This window comes from Nicotiana tabacum, chromosome 8 (assembly GCF_000715075.1).
Source record: "Nicotiana tabacum cultivar K326 chromosome 8, ASM71507v2, whole genome shotgun sequence".
Lineage (NCBI taxonomy): Eukaryota > Viridiplantae > Streptophyta > Magnoliopsida > Solanales > Solanaceae > Nicotiana > Nicotiana tabacum.
In genome coordinates this window covers 111,277,200-111,293,439 of record NC_134087.1, presented here as the reverse complement: position 1 = coordinate 111,293,439, position 16,240 = coordinate 111,277,200, and positions in this window count along the sequence as shown.

Here is a 16,240-nt window from a genome sequence, read left to right as displayed (position 1 = left end):
TAAGAAGGTCGAGCTTTACTACATTGTACTCGTCACTACAGAGCGCGAGTCTGACTTCGAGGATCAAATCAATAATTTGAAGGCAGACATACACTCAAAAACCGAAGAAGCCCATGTTTCCGAGGAGAAGAGGGACAAATGGAAGAGAGGCTCACGAGGGCCATTGATTAGAATTAGATTCACTCAACTACAAATGTTGAGCTCGACTCTCCCCTTAGTGCCTTGAGGTCTGAAAAGGACGGTCTTTAGGCCGAAATTGATAGACTCCAAGCAAGCTCTAGAACCAAGAGGATTCCCTCGTATTTGAGAAGACTTATGTTATATATCATATGAGGAGGAAAACCTAGGAAGAGGCTAAAAAGGGCATTGTCGATATTGATGATTGTATCCCCAAGGCCTGAGAATCGAAGCTAACTGCTCATGAAAATCTTCCTGCTTGGCCGGCTGCAACTGACTCCTCGAGTTGGTTTTGAGTATTCGAAAACCGAAGGGAAGACTGAAGAAAGTGAAGGCCCCAAACCGATAGTGGATCCGCCTTCCGCTACCGGGGGAAACATAGACCCCTCTTTCCCTTCAGGCTCTGGCTGCAATGATACATATCTTCTTTTCCTTTTTCACTTTTTTGTACTTTGTAATCGTGCCAAATCTTTCACCGAGTTTGGCAGTTGATAAATAAATAAAGAACTTTTTCTTAAGTATTGTGCAAAATATATTCCTTTTGTGCTTAATTGATTAAAGCTTCGAGTATATTTTCATCCGAGAGTATTTAATTTCGGAAATAAATTCTTCCGAAATCAACCCTTTATTATGAGGGTTTCATAAGAGAGGGCTTCTATATTTATAGTGCTCTTGAAGGCGACGTCTCCTATTCATTTCGGCACAAGCATTTGAAGTTTTTGTAAACTTTCAAACAATAAAATTAACTCATCATTTGGATAAGAAATAAGATAAAATTAAAAGGACTTTATTATATTCCTTCTACCTTTAAAAGTACACAAACATTCGTTGTTAAAGTAAAAACTGCCAATACATATGGCTAACTTGTACAACTTATTTCAATTGGGCTAATAATGCAGTCCCCGATTTTGATAAAGTATTGATCTCGGTTCTCGAAGTCCCGATTCATGTGGCATTTCTGGCGTCGTATCGGATATTATTCCCCCCTCCCGTGTTCGAATGTGAAGCATGCGAATTCGAACATTGGAAGTCCTACTTCATCGGTGGAAACAACTTATGAATGGTTAAATAATCTTTTTTTGGTGATGGAAGGCAAAGTTTGCTATTGAATCAAAGATTATTTAACCATCCACATAGCCGTTTACATCAATGTGAAAAACTTTAGTGCCTTGATTCTAGAGGTCTTTCCTTTTGTCGATAATGCTTCCTTCGTAATATGCTTTTCATTGCTGCCTCGTTAAAAACTTTATCAGAAAAACTCGTTTGGGACAAAAAGTGGTCGAAGTGAAAAAGAGTACAGCACATACTTTCAGTATGGGTAGGATCCATCAGTAATAATACCTTTTGAGGTGAGTCACATTTCAATTGGTGGGTAATTTAACTCCATCTTAAATTTCCAGCTCGTACGACCCTTTACCGGTGATAGTTGTAACCCGGTAAGGGCCTTCCCATGTTGGTCCCAACTTTCCGTCGTTGACTTCTCGAGTGCTCTGAGTCACCTTCTTTTTAAAAAAGTCTCATACCTTGAAATAATGGAGATTGGCCCTGCGATTGTGATATATTTCCATCCTCTACTTTTGGGCCACCATCCTCACGTACGCCAAGTCCTTATGTTCATCGAGCAAGTCTAACCTCATCAGCAATGCTTCATTGTTTGTATCTTCATTTGTTCGGAAAAACCTTAAAGTTGGTTCCCCTACTTCTACCGGTATCAAAGTTTTCGCGCCATACACGAGAGAGAAAGGTGTTTCTCCCATGCTCGATTCGTTCTTATCTGGTACGCACATTGCACACCGGGTAGTTCTTTGGTCCATTTGCTTTTAACATCTTCTAGCTTCTTTTTAAGGTTCTGGATAATTACCTTATTTGTTGATTCCACTTGCCTGTTGGCATTTGGATGGTACGGTGAAGATGTAATCCTCTTTATTTTCAAATCTTCCAAAAAATTTGTGACTTTTGAACCTATGGACCGTGGCCCATTGTCACATGCAATTTCCTTTGGTATTCCGAATCAATAGATTATGCGGTCCCGTATGAAGTCGACCACTTCGCACTAACTGATCTTCTGGTAAGGACCTGCTTCAACCTATTTAGTGAAGTATTCAGTTAAAACTAAAAGAAATCTTACCTTTCTGTGGCCCGGTGATAGAGGACCAACTATGTCCATCCCCTCGTTAATGAATGGCCATAGGGACAACACCGAATGCAAGAGTTCTGCTGGTTGGTGTACCAATTGTGCATGACGTTGATATTTGTCACATTTTTTTAACGAACGTCTTTACGTCATGTTCAATCCGAGGCTAATAGTAACCTGAATTGATTAACTTTAGAACCAATGAATCTATACCGAAATGATTCCCGCAAACTCCTTCGTGGACTTCTTTCATCATGTAATCTGCCTTCGAGGCTCCCACACACTAGTCCAATGGTCCTTGGTATAATCTTCAGTATAACTACCCATCTACGAGATAGTAACAAGATGCTTTAGTTCGTAGTGCCCGAGATGCCTTCGGGTTAGCAAGTAATTTTCCATGTCGAAGGTACTTGACGAATTCATTCCTTCAGTCCCAGACTAATCTGATTGAATTGACCTTGTAGTAATCGTCCACATCCAATACAAAATGTAGAAGTTGAACAGAAATGCCAGAGTCTGACCCTTCATCTCCGTAGACGACCCCAAATTGGCCAATGCATCTGCTTCCACATTTTCTTCCATTGGAATATGTATGATCGACCATTCTCTGAATCATGCAAGCAATTCATGAACCTTGTTCAAATTTTGTTGCATATGTTCTTCCTTTATGTCAAAATCTTGTATACTTGATTTATTACCAGTTAGGAATCACACTTTATTTTGATGACTTTAGAGCCCAGTCCCCGGGCCAGTTCAAGTCTTGCAACCAAAGCCTCATACTCTGCTTTATTGTTAGTTAATGGAACCGTTTTAATGGCCTGCCTCAAGTTTTCCCCGAGGGCATGACTAAAACTATTCTAAGACCGGACAACTTTTCCATTGGAAGCTCCATCTATAGATAAGTTCCAAACTTTCAATGTAGTTCCCGACACCAGCACCGCTTCCTTAGCAGCCAAGGGCATTAAATCGGGATTGAAATCGGCCATAAAGTCGGCCAAAACTTGTGAGTTGATTGTAATCCTAGGTTTGTACTCAATGTCGAACTCACTAATTTCGACTGCCCATTTAGCTAAATAGCCTGATAATTCAGGCTTGTGAAGGACAATCCTTAAGGCAAAGATTATCACAATGGCTATCAGGTGACACTGAAAATAAGGCCTAAGCTTTTAAGAAGCAACTACGAGAGCTAATACCATTTTTTCAAGGTGTGGATAACGGGTTTCTGCTCCCGACAATATCTCACTAATGTAATAAATTGAAAATTGCGTACCTTCCTCTTCTTGGACCAGAACAGCACTTACCGCTACTTCTGAGACTGCCAGATATGTCAATAAATATTTGCCTTCCCCCCTCCCCTCCCCCCTGATTTTGACAGCAACTGGGGGCTAGACAGGTATTTTTTTAGATCTGTCAGTGCCTATTGGCATTCCAGAGTCCAATCAAAATTGTTCTTTTTTTTAGAAATGAGAAGAAGTGATGGCACTTTTTTGAGAATCTTGAGATGAACTTGCTTAAAACCTCCAACCTTCCGGTTAATATTTGTACTTCCTTCACTCTCGTTAGCTTCCGTGATGTCTTCGATGACTTTGATTTTGTTGGGATTAATTTTGACCCCTCTTCGCGAGACCAGGAACCCCAAGAACTTACCAGAGCCAACCCCGAACGCATATTTTTCCATGTTGAGTTTCATGTTATGCTTCCTCAAGACATCGAAAGTCTCTTGGAGGTGTTTCAAATGATCTCTTGCATTCAAAGACTTCACTAACATGTCATCAATATATACCTCCATTGTTTTGCCTATCTGTTTTTCAAACATTTTTTAACGAGTCTCTAGTAAGTTGCTCCGTCATTCTTAAGCCCAAATGGCATCACATTATAGCAATATGTGCCAAAGTTCATTATGAAATTTTTTTTTTCCAGATCCTCCAGGTTCATCTTGATTTGATTGTACCCAGATTAAGCATCAAGGAAACTCATTAACTTGTGTCCGGCCGTTGCATCAATCATTTGATCATTGTTTGGCAACGGAAATGAGTCTTTAGGGCACGCCTCTTTAAATCCTTATAGTTTACGCACATTTTAAACTTGTTATTCTTTTTTGGCACTACAACTATGTTAGCTAACCATTTTGGATATTTTACCTCCCGGATGAAACTAATATTAAGTAATCGGGTTACCTCATCTTTAACAAACATGTTCCTAACCTCGGCTATTGAATGTTTCTTCTACCTTATCAGTGGGAAGTTTGGGTCCAAACTTAGTTTGTGAACGGATACCTCTAATGAGATACCTATCATATCCAAGTGCGACCATGCAGAGATATCTGAGTTAGCTTTAAAAAAAATTATAAACTCTAACCTGAGTTTGGGATTGAGTCATGTTCCCAAGTGAAACTTTCATTCCAAAACATCACCAAACAGGGCCACTTGCTCGAGTTCTTCCGCAGCTGACTTGGTCGCATCTGTCTCCTCAGGCACTTGAAAATATCTCGGCACCTGATGGGATTTCGATGACTCTTCTCCCTTATCGTCTTCATTCGTAACGGGAGAAGGCAGCGGCTCTTGTAATTGCTATTTGTTGGACTCCTTTTCCTTGCTGCCAGAAATAGTCACCACATTCATCTCCCTTGCCGTCTGTTAGTCTCCCCTTATTTGCTTAACTCCTTCCGGCATTGGGAATTTCAAAAACTAGTGACATGTTGAGGGCACAACCTTCATCTCGTGTATCTACGGCCTTTCGAGGATTACATTATAACCCATATCACTATCTACCACTTTGAATAGAGTGATTTTGACCAATCCTTCGACATTTGTGGGCAGCAAAATCTCTCCTCGGGTTGTCATACTTGTCAAGTTAAGTCCAACTAAGAGTTTTGTCGTCGGAATGATGCCTCCGGTTAGCTTTGCTTGCTCCAACACTCTCCATTGGATGATTTTGGCTGAGCTTCCTAGGTCAACCAAAACACGTTTAACTTTGAAATCTATAACATTGAGAGAGACTACCCAAGCGTCATTGTGTGATAGAAGAAGTCCGCTGGCGTCTTCCTTTATGAAGGTGATATCATCTTCCATGACTTCCCGGAGTCTCTTGTTGTGAGTCACCGATATATTCATTTTCTTTGCTACTGAAAAGGTTACGCCATTTACTTTTTTCCTACGAAAATCAGTTTAATAGTGAGTCGAGGCAAGCCTTCTGCTACCTTCAAAGGTTCTGTATTGTCCCAGCTTCGACTGTAGTTGTTCTTGGCTCGATTACTTAAAAATTCCCTAAGATGGTCATTCTTCAACAATGTCGCCACCTCTTCAGAAAGATGTCGGCAATCCCTAGTTATATGGTCTTGAGTCCCATGGTAATCACACCATAAAATTGATCCCTCTAGATTGGATCGGATCTGATTGGTTTCGGGAACCGTGCTTCTTTGATATTCCTCTTTTCCGATACCAACTCTACTAAATTGATATTAAAGTTATAATCTGATAGATATGTAGAGTCTCGGGCCCTGACATCTCCTTCTCTTGTAATGACCTACTGCTCTAGCCACGATATGTTCTTCTATTAGGAGTAAACTTATCCGATAACCGAAACCCTTTCCTTCCACGACCTTCGATTCTTTCATATGGCACAAATCGACAGGACCGTCGATCTGCATCAAAGTCACTTTTTAACTTGTCCTGGTTTTTGTCTCAATCATGTCCCTTAGTTGATATCGGGAACCTGAGCTGACCATCTTCTACCCTTATTTTTGACTCATAACGGCTATGAACATCCGCCCATATAGTTGCTTGAAACTCAAGCAGGCTTTCCTTCAGCTTTCGGGAGGAGTCGGAACTCTACGGATTTAAATCCTTTATAAATGCCTCTGATGCCCACTTATCTGGTACCGCCGGCAACAACATCCCCTCTTTCCAGAACCGGATCACGAATTCTCATAGCAGTTCGGACTCACCTTTCTTAATCCTAAATATGCCCATCTTTATAGCTTGAACCTTCTTTGCTCTAGTGTCAGCCTTAATGAACGAGTATGTAAGCAACTCAAAAGAGCCAATTGAATGCTTGGGTAAGAGAGAATATCATGTCCGGGCCCTTTTTGTATGGGTTTTACCAAACTTCTTCAGTAAGACCGACTCGATCTCATGTTGAGCCAAACTGTTTCCTTTCACAGACGTGGTGTATGTTGTGATGTGCTCTTGCGAATCTGAAGTCCCTTCGTATTTTGGTATGCCCGCCATTTAAACCTTTTTGGAATTAATTCTGGTGCTGCGCTCGGTTTAAATGACAATTGCATGTATTTTTTCGACTCTGGGCCTTTTAGTATTTGTGGTGCACTCGGAATTTGATTCATTCGAGCGTGAAACTCCGTCGCATTTTGATCCATTCATTCATTCATTTCCCTCATAAACCTCATGAGTTTTGTTTTGAAGGGATCATTCCCATTGTTATTCCCAAATCCGCTACATGTCCCTCCGGCCTCGTTGAAACCTACTTCATCCCTTGGGGTGTTGTTATCGACCCTATGAGCTGTTTGGTTTACAGGAGTACTGGAAAGAACCGAGCCCCTTTTGTTCGTGTTATTGGAGGCGCCTACAATGCTTGTTTTAACTCCATCATCCCTCGATCCTGCCTTGAAAGGTTTTTCATGATTTCTTTCTACTGTTCTTTTAGAATTTTAATTGTTTCCACGACATGCTCCTTCTTGGTATCATCAGGAGTCAGTTTCCGCATATGCCGATGATACTGGCCATCTCAAACCTTTCGTTGTGAGTCTCACTGATTAAGTCATCATGTTGAGACAATTGTGCCCCTCAACGTTGTGTGTGATGTTGATATCATTAGCTGCCATGTCTTTTTCACTAAGGAAAGAATTAAAACAATTTAGTAATAACGTAAGGATCAAAGCAATTACGCAACTGTCTAAGCCCCACGGTTGGCGCCAAACTATTTACTCGTAAAATGGTATAGTTAAATTTGCTGCGGGTTTATAGACTAGCGAATTGATTTGATTCAAAAATGATAAAGAAATAAAATTCGAATTGAGATTAGCAATTGAAATTGAAGAAGATGATAAGACTGGCTCCTAATGCAATGTCTTCCGAGGACAAAAATGAGAGCAATGATAGAGTGTAAATAAAGTTGTTGTTTTTTATAGAATTTTTAGTCCCTACAATGGTTACTGAGCCTGCTATTTATAGTTCTACCTAGGGAAACAAGATCCTAGGATCAAGTTCCTCTTTAAATGGTAGTAAAAGAGTCATTGATGAACGAGTAACGGCAAGCCATGAATACAAATATTCTCTGCAACGGTCGCTCACTTAATATTAATGAATATTTCTGTATTGAATGTTATCCGTTGGCAAACCCTTGATCTTCTCCCGTTGACTACGCTCCCTTCGGGGTTTACTCGATGTCGATTACATTCGTTATATCCGGTATTGGTTATTACCTGATTTGCCTTTTGCCTATGTTTGGTTTCACGTGTCATGTTACTATTCGATTATTTTATATAAACCAATTTTGCCATATATAGTAGTCGTCCTATGCCAAGGGTGGTCAAGCGCACACCCTTCGCCGAAAAATTAAACTACATATATAAGTTAAAATACTTAATTTATAAGGCTATATATTATATTTTGAATACCCTTAGCATAGGTGAGTGAGGCAGTCCATCAGTTCAAGGTGTTCAAAGTGACTTATTATTCACAGGTTCAAAGTTCTGTCCATTTTATTTGCCAAAACTAAATGGAGACGACAATGTATGGTCTATTTTTTCAATCCAATTTTTTTAATAAAATTATTCTTAAAAAATTTAAATTTTTTGTAGAACTAAATTTTATAATTTAAAAGTCAAGCTCTACAAAAATTTCTTCCACAAAAGCTCTTTACAAACTACAAATCTTCTTGACTCTCTTTCCTTTGGTTTTATGTTTATTTTTATTATTAAAATTTTTAATGTTGTCTTTTTATTATTTTAATTTTAATTTACAAAATTATAGCTCTATTAGTTTTTTTATAGTTTAGCTAAATATTGCATGGTTTGATCCAAAAATTTTGATAGACCATTTATCAACAAAAAAATTATTGACGTGTTTAAAATTTGAACACCCTTAACGAAATTTCTGACTATGCCATTGAACCTCGTCATATTTTCGTATCAGTGTTGCTGAAGTGGAAGAATTACGGATAGCTAAGCACTCCCTTTTAATAAACAAGTTAATGATAGATAAACATTTGCAACTCCAGCATACTCTTTAGTTGGAATCTTGCACTTAAATGATGTTGTGTAAAAAAAGTTACTTTACAACTTTCTATCTATCAGTTTTCATTGTGCTTTCCATATCAAACTCACCGGGGCGGTCCAACGAATTTTGTAACCTAAAGCCAAATTTTATGAGGGGCTTTAATTTTTTTTAAAAGAATTATTTATTTATTTATTTGAAGTCTATTTTTCTAGCGTTTCTTAGATAAAAAGTTATTAATAATTTTCTAATAATCAATAACTCCTAATAAGTCTTTCTTAATTGACAATATAGCTAATTCATTTAACATTTACTAAGACATTGTTGATCTTAGGTGAATCATTTTCTCCAGACCCCACTAGTGAGATTTTACTGGGTCATTGTTGTTGTTGTTGATCTTAGGTGAGATTTTATCAAATATTAATTTTGAAAATTTCTTTCCGCTGAAACGACAGAAACAAGAGTTATTAACATTATAAAAGAATCCATTTTTTTATTTGACCGGGTGTATCAATTAAAGTGTTATCTTCTAATTGTACGATTTTTCTTAATATTTTTAATTTCGAAAATAAATCTAAACCTTCAATATTGAATTGATTATTATGCTTTAAGAAACATTCAACATTAAGGCAATATTTTTTTAAACTTTTATCATCTGGTGATCTTAATTTTTACCGCAAAATAGAAAACCAAAAATATTTCATAGCTTCGAATTGTTCAAATCTATTTTGAAGTTAAAAAAATAGTCTTGTCTACTATGTATAAACGAATCAACTCCAAAGGACTCTTTGAAAGATTTTGAGATTTTATTATCAACATTCTCATCAATTTGTTACTTCCGACTCCCTTTGTTCCAGTTTACGTAAACCTATTTCCTTTTTTGTCCGTTCCAAAAAGAATGACCCCTTTCTAAATTTGGTAACAATTTAGCTTACATTTACAATTGTACTCTTAATGAGAAGCTTTTATAACCACACAAATACTCTGGGTCCCTTTTTGACTTGTTTTGGATCACAAATTTTAAAAGTCTTCATTTTCTCTTAGACTCCGTTTCCAGTCAAACAAGTTCACATAAATTGGAATGGATGGAGTATATATCATACGTTTCTAATGAAATCCGGGTTTGATATTCATTTCATGTCACGACCCGGATTTTCCGTCCTCGGGAGGCGTGATGGCGCCTACTAATAAAAGTTAGGCAAGCCAACCATTTGGCCAAATTACCTTTTTTCCATTTTAATTCTTTAACAAATGTGAATCAACAGTTTATAAACAACGAAAATTAAACAAGCGGAAGAAATAAACAATTTAAATAATTCCAATACGATTTCTTAAACAAGAACTACCCAGAATTGGTGTCACAACTTCACAGACGGTCTAAGAATACTAGAAACAAAATTTGAAAAATAAATAATACACTGTTTCTGAAATACATAAAGGAAAAGTGATGAAAGGATGGAAGGAGACGCCAAGGCCTGCGGACGCCTGTAGGACTACCTCGTGTTGCCTGTTGAACTGAAGGCAGCAATCTCACTGCGGTCCAAAAGCTACAGTACTGGGATCTGCACACAGTGCAGAGTGTAGCATTAGCACAACCGACCATGTGCTGGTAAGTGTCGAGCCTAACCTCGGTGAAGTAGTGACGAGGCTAGGACAAGACTACCAAATAAACATGTGCAGCTATATCATATACAGCAAATAATAACATCAGAAACTAGTAGTTAAAGATGGGAAGGGGGACATGCTACAGGGGATAACAAGTACTAACAGAATTTCAGTGTATATTTTTTAATATGCAAAATACTCTCAAAATAGCATGTGTGTGCATATATAAGTACGTCTCAAGGTTTTATTATTTTTCTCTTAATTTTTAAAAGATTTTTAAATCAATTTATTGCCCTATTTTATCAAGAAAAACCCAGTAATTATCACCAAAATTATCATTTTGGGTGATTCATTTATTGGATTCTCATATTATACTAAAATATAGCTAGAATAATTTTTGCATATATTTACAAATTTATTTAGTATTTTTAAAGCTAAATTGCATATAATTGCAATATTGGTCTCTTTCAAGATTTAATTGTAATTATATTTATAAAATCGACTCCAGTATTTTTAATTTGATAATTATGTATTATTAATCATTTTATTACCTTTAATTTATTTCCACAAATTGTTTTACTATTTTTTATAAAATAAATAAAGGAAAAATGGCTATTTAAATGTTAGCCCATTTGCATTTCAATTTTAGCCAGATTTGACACCCCAATTAAACCCAATTTCAAATCCAATTACCTAGCCCAAATCCTAAATCTACCTGACCCACGACCCTTTAAAATAACCCGCTCGGATTCCCTTTCAATCCAGGCCCCTAACCCCTAAACCTAATCATTTCCCTTTTGTAGCCGCCCTTGAATCCCCCCCCCTTTTTCTCGCCGTTCTCTCTCAAGATCCCCTCAAACCCTAGCCGTCTCCCTCCGCTTCCACCCTAAAATCACCGGAATCCATGGCTTCCAAAGCCACTGAAGTCTTATACCGGCCTCCTATAACTCCTACACGCCTGGTTACTATAGTTTCAAGGCCTGACCCTAAAGAAGCTTGGCCCAAACTTTGTTCGATTCGAGTTCTATGGCCGTCTCCGACCTTGCTCCGGCCAGCCATGGCTATTCGAGCCTGATCTCGACTTCTCCTGCTTAGATCAATGACTTTCCAAGCCTTTCTCACCATCTGGGTTCTTCTGAAACCCTAAATTTTGAGGTTCTTCTGATTTCTTTAGATCTGTTCTAGATCCGTGTTTTCCCTAAACTTTCAAATGCTTTCTCAAAGTTTCTTTCAAAACTCTGCTATCAAAACCTTTATCTTTTTCGATTTAGGGTTTTGGCAAGATATTTAGAAGTCTCTCTGATCTTTAGCATGTTCTACTGTGTTTCTTATGTTGTTCTTCTACTATGTTTCTTATGTTGATTCTTCTACTATATTTTAAAGTCTTAAGTTCTTTCTTAGGGTTTCTGATTTTATTTTCTTTGTTGATATTTTTGCCTGATTCTCTTGTCTTTCACCTCTACACTCGATTGATGGCAAAATTCCTAAGATTTGGGGTTCATTCGAGTTCTGATATTATTTTCTATGTGATTTGTTTGTTCCTCATCTCCGAACTTGTTTGGTTTCAAAACTCTAATTTCTTTTGACCTATTTAAGTTTCTGAAGTTGTTTCATCTGTTGCTCGACTGAATTTCAAAATCTTTTGTTTCTTTATATGATTCTGAATCCCTGCTAAACTCTTCTAAGGTCTTTCTACTGGACCCTTTGCATGCTATTTGATACTCTCTCCCTTCTCCATTGCTGAGTTACTGAAACTGACCTATGTGACTACCATGTTCCTATAGTCCACTACTTACTGATTTTGCAATTGCATGACACTTTTCTTTGTCCTAAATTCAACCTCGCATGCCTAATACTTGTGTGCTCTTTATATATGCTGAGCTTCTCCTCTAAAATGACTTTCAATTTTTGACTGATTTCAGACCTCCTTGTGTAAGTTTGATTGATTCTTTCCTTGTTTTACTAATTTCCCTATTTCTTGGTTTGATTTGAAAACTTTCCTTAGCCTTTCTAACTTGGTTTATTCATGAACCAGTAATTTCAAATCTCTGACTCCTTGATTTACTATGTACTGATTGATTCTTACCTTATTTGTTTAACTGTGTATTTCAAAGATCCTTCCCTTAATTAAACTCCTATGTATTTACCCCTAATTGTCTACTTTGCACAAGATAGTTATTTGATCTCTTTCCTTAAATGATTTCTGTTCATTACTGTATAAGTTTGAACTCCTTAATTAAAGGAAGTTCTTCTACTGATTGATTTTAATTGGTACATAGTTATTTTCTTGCGTTATTCTCTTCCTGTTTTCAAACTATAAATACCATGCTCTTTCATTGACACAAACACACGAACACTCTTAGTTTTCTGAACTCACACTCACATTCAAAAGGCACTCTCTCTCTCTTGTTACTTGTACTGTGGCCTGTTTTCTTTCAAGTACTGTTACTACTGTATTTTGCTCCTTTGAAACTGGTATGTCCTGATTAAGGTTTTCAGCAACCACAACAATGTGTTTATTTAATATCTTCGCTTGCATGTATGCCTATTGCTTATGTTTAGTTCGGAATTTACTTTAGCATGCTGTAATTTCCTTCCTATTATGAATCCCAAACCCCCTACCCTAATGTGTTTGATGCTAATGGTTTGTTTGAGGCATGCCATTATTAAGTATTATTTTCTATGACTCAAACTTGATTCCCCGAAATCATAAGCTCCATGTCACTACCATATGTTGTGTATTCTTGTTGATTTGTAAGCATAACAACACTCTCTATTGCTGTGCATGCCCAAAATTAGCTAAATGTCTAAGCATATGGACTATTTGCAACTTCCCTATTTCCCTGAACCCCTTTTGTGTACTTGTTTGTAGTTGTTTCCCTCTCCTTCACCCCTTTAGAACTTTGTTCCTCACTTTCACTTTCTCTTAGACTTTAAGTTCCCCCCCCCCCTTCTTGTGAGCCTTGCCTTGGGACCCCTTGAGCTCCCTCTGAACTTGGACACTTGATGCCTGACCCTTCCACACTGCACTTATCCCCATTCTGATAATGCAATTTGGGTGAGAGCATTGCCCGGAGTCCCATTGAGGCTCTTAGGGAACTTTGACACACTCAGATTGGAGAAAGGCTTTGGATCAATGGTCTTTGAGTTGGGTCTATCATGTAACTTAGAGAGGAATTCAGAATCAGGCTTCCTCTAGTTGTACTTTTTCACTTTTCCTGATGTAATTTTATTTATTCTGGTTTGTAATAATTTGTAATAAATATTTGTGGTTGGTTAGTGAAAAAGGGTTGGTAACTATGTATGCAAAGGGTAGAAATCATGACTATATGACTACTATATTCCTACATATTCAACCTCATATAGAAACCATGCCTATAGGATTTTGCATATTTAACCTCACATAGAAACCATGTCTATAGGATTCTGCATATTTAACCTCATATAGAAACCATGTCTATAGAATTTTGCATATTCAAACTTCACTTAGAAATCATGTCTATAAGGCTTCTGCATTTCGACGCTATGTCTACAAGGTTTTAAAATCACTAACGTCCAGAAAGCATTCCTATAGGAGTTTCTAATAAAAAATCTGATTCGCCTCACCCAGTGTTCGATATAAAACCAGTAATAATGGCTACTATCGTTTGCAGAACTTGTAATCAATTCATTTAAATTCTGCATCTCTTTTTCAATAATTTGAGTCCCTCACTTAGCAAGTTTAACGAGTATTCATTCAAACAGTTCATTTCGAGCCTTACTGTTTCATTACTTTCTGAATCTAGTAGATACCATGCTTATAGGATCCTTGTCCAACACTTAGGCAAGCTCTAGGGTAATAAATGTAAACTGAATCTGCTTCTGTTAATAATTACAACCAGCAGGCAGGCCTGATTCAGACCTTTTATCTGAGTTATGTGATAAGCTGAAACTGTCTCAACAATTTCCTCTCACTCGTCTTTAATACCTTTTAAATCAGACCTAAACTGTATGTGTAAGTCATGCTAATTACGTGCTTCTTTGTTTAAGGAGGTATATTTGAGCCTCTGCTTGTTATATGTTTTCCCCAATTTGCAATACGTGTTTTGTATGTCGCCTTAGAGTTTTTTTCCTTTGAAACTACAAATAAGCCTAATATCCCTCCCTTTTAGGATTAGTAGTCCTAAATGTCTCCAGGACTGATAGGATTGGGATGGGTAATAGCATGCAATAAGTAAACGATACCAATCCGCGCTTTAATACCTTAACGGGGTGGGAAGGGTAGATATGGATATGATGACCACGCGATAATGTCACATGTAGCCCCTCATTGAGGAGTGATTACCGGACATTGTGTGGGGTGATCCATATTGTTAATAAACCTAGGACCCCTTTCCCTTATTTCTTTATTTCTTTTATCATTTCAACTTCTTCTTTAAAATAAATCAGCTTTCTTTGCTCTTCCAAACTTTGTTTATTTGCAAACCATTATATGAAACCCCCTCTTATTTGAGCCCTATTTGTCGGCATGTTAATTGCACCCCAAATTCACAATAATTATCTAGCCGGGAACCACACTAGTGGATTCTGAGGGGTACTTAACACCTTCCCCTTAGAATAATTTCAAGCCCTTACCCTAATCTCTAGTTTATTCAAAATCAAACTCTTTTGGTGTCCTAATGCACCCTAATCATTAGGTGGTGACTCTTCAAATGCAAACCCAATTCCCAAAAGGAATGAATTGTCCTTCCAAATGTCATAAACCCGATTTCGCGAGAAAAAGGGGGCGCGACAGCATGGCGACTCTGTTGGGGAGTTTTAGGCTTTTACCATTTCAGACTATTATTGTGAATTTATGCTTCTTTATGCGCAATTATCTGTTTATTTCTTTCAAGCATTCAATTTTCTTTTCGATTGCAAAACTTACTTGTCTTTTTGTTTCTTTCCTTTATTACTTTCCTTTACTGCTTTCCTTTATTACCACTTTAAATTATGAAAAAACTGTTGTATTTACTGTTTTCCTAACGTGCAAATACGTGATAACCTACTTTAATTGTTGCATAATCATGCTCAACATCATATTCCACTCGTGCCAAACAAAATACCATAGCAACTCTTATAATGAGTGGTTGCGCTCTTCTGATATTATCACCCCTTAAATTCGGAAAAGGCGTATTTGCGATAAAACCAGTCGATCAACGGTGTAGTCGATAGTTCCATGCCTTTCCCCGTTGAGTTGTCCGCTCAAGGGTACCAGTCTAAAACCCCATAGAAACCTCACTCTGTTTAAACTGTGCATGCATCATGGTCAAACCTAGCCGAGTCAGTTATGTTGTCCGCATAATGACACTTTAAGATAGCCTTGTCAAAAGTCCACTGAGTTTCCCTAAACCCAAACGGACATCCCCACGTTCTGTGTATTTATTTGGAGAACTAAATGCTTCATGCTACTTGTTGATGTTAAATAGTCAAGTCCGGTAGGGGTATGGTCTTAACCCTTTTGTTTTGTAGAAAATGAAGAACGAGGTCCCCAGTTTTGGAATGGTTAGCATGCCCCCACTCTTGCTAGATTGGTGGAGGAGTCTTCCAACGGATGACCAAATCAATAAATGGAAAGAGAGGGCCGCCAGAGCTAGCGAAAAGTTGGAATATCTGGAATACAGTCTGCTGGAATTAGAAGGAAAAGTGAGGAAGAGAGTCACTGACTGCTAGAACGCTGAGGGAAACGAAGGAGAACACCTGACCAAGGCATTTTTACTGGTGAACCTACGCGAAGTATTTGATCTACGAGAGCATTCAACCTGAGGAAGGTCCTTCTGGGATCAAGTAGATAGGAATTTACTTTTTCGTTTTATGAATGTAATAAGGCCAACTGCCACTAATGATATTTTATTTCCTGTTATTTAGTGTCGATTTGGGATTTGTCTACTTTTTATCAATAAAATGAGGCATTTAACATTCTAAGTTCTCTAAATCAACTTGTCGCTAGGCCTACCTCGAGCACAAAGAGGTTCCCAAATAGGACACGATTTACATTCTTGCACTATGTGTTTAAATATCGTAACATTTTCTTATAATCCTCACTAACTTGTTACCTTTTTGTTTTTACTTT